Source organism: Mastomys coucha, unplaced genomic scaffold (genome assembly GCF_008632895.1).
Source record: "Mastomys coucha isolate ucsf_1 unplaced genomic scaffold, UCSF_Mcou_1 pScaffold12, whole genome shotgun sequence".
Classification (NCBI taxonomy): domain Eukaryota; kingdom Metazoa; phylum Chordata; class Mammalia; order Rodentia; family Muridae; genus Mastomys; species Mastomys coucha.
Genome location: NW_022196894.1, coordinates 17,863,648 through 17,865,090, shown reverse-complemented (window position 1 = coordinate 17,865,090; position 1,443 = coordinate 17,863,648). Strand labels below are relative to the sequence as shown.

General features: G+C 38.3%; 1 pseudogene across 1 annotated transcript in view; it reads left to right on the top strand.

Moving 5' to 3' along the window:
- Window positions 1-112, top strand: part of LOC116086246 — a 2,292-nt pseudogene extending 2,180 nt beyond the window's left edge. Inside the window, exon 2 of the transcript XR_004116854.1 lies at window positions 92-112. The product of XR_004116854.1 is annotated as a pyruvate kinase PKM pseudogene (transcript). The remainder of the gene's footprint in view (window positions 1-91) is intronic.
- The last annotated feature ends 1,331 nt before the right edge of the window (window positions 113-1,443 follow it).

Sequence of the window (1,443 nt, the reverse complement as noted above, 5' to 3'; positions counted from 1 at the left end):
GCTTTCCCAACAGCTTTGGCCTCCCCACTCCTCCTTGTGCACTCCACTGCTGTCACTGCAGACACTCTCCTCTCCACTTTGTATTCTGCAGTCTCCAGGCCTGTTGCTATAGTGCCCACCTGAATGTCAATAAACAGCAGCTGAAGCAAAAAAAAAAAAAAGAAAGAAAAAGAAAAAGAAAAACATGACACATAAAAATGATCAGACTCATTATTAGTATCAATTTCTATGATACCAGTCTTGAGACTATTCTAGAATAAATATTCATTTGTAGTGAGTTACTTCACATAGAACTAGTCTATTCCATGTATATTTCAAATCAAAGATGACAGTAATTTATCAAACATTTATGCCTAAAAATAAATACACATACACAATTGTGATGATCCTAAATGAACTCTCTCTGACTGATAGAGAGCACAATCCTGACAGAATAACAAACTGTTTCAAAAATAACTTCTTGTAATTCTTTTTAACTCTAGGCAAATAGCTCTGGAGAGAATTATAGATTGAGTCTGGTGGCACACATTTGAATTCCAACACTTAGTACGCAAAAGCAGATGCACCACTGTGATTTCCTGGACAAACAGAGCTACATTTAGTGAGACCATGTCTCATCCCCACCCTTAAAAAGAGTAAAAGCGATAGCTAGGCTGCAAGCTGTCCCCTGCATGCCATTCTCTGGCCACAATTAAACCCAACTTAAGCAGGTCTTCTACACCAGAAACATCCAAGTTAGACCTCTTCTCTTGGCATGCTCTACCCATTTTCACCAAGACAACTCTGTCCCCTGATTTCCAATGTCCAGGCAAAGGCAGCCTACCTTAGGACTCTTGTGCCAGAAGGCCACCATAAAAACACATTCAATGAGAGCTAAATCAATCTGACACATCCAGAGTCCAGGTATCCTACTATACCAAGCTCTGGATATCCTAACACAATCAAAGCATAATAAAATGTCTTTAAATCCAATTTTATGAAGATGATAGAGGAATTTAAAGGGCAAATTAATAAATCCCTTAAAATATACAGGAAAATACAATCAAACAGATGAACAAAATGAATAAAACAATTCAAAACCTGCAAATGGGAAAAGACGCAGTAAAGAAAACACAAACTGAGGGAAACTTGGAGATGGAAAAACCTAAGAAAGAGAACAGGAACAGAAGCACAGCCAACAGAATAAAAACAATGGAAGAGATGATCTCAGGCATAGATGATATAATAAAAGAAAATGTTAAACCTAAAACATTACCGACGCAAAGTATTCATATAATCTGCAACACTGTGAAAAATCCTACTAAGAATAATGGCAATGAACAAAAGTGAAAAAAGTAGCAGCACCAAGGACAAGAAATATTTTCCGCCAGGCGGTGGTGGCACACGCCTTTAATCCCAGCACTTAGGAGGCAGAGGCAGAGGCAGGTGGATTTCTGAGTTCAA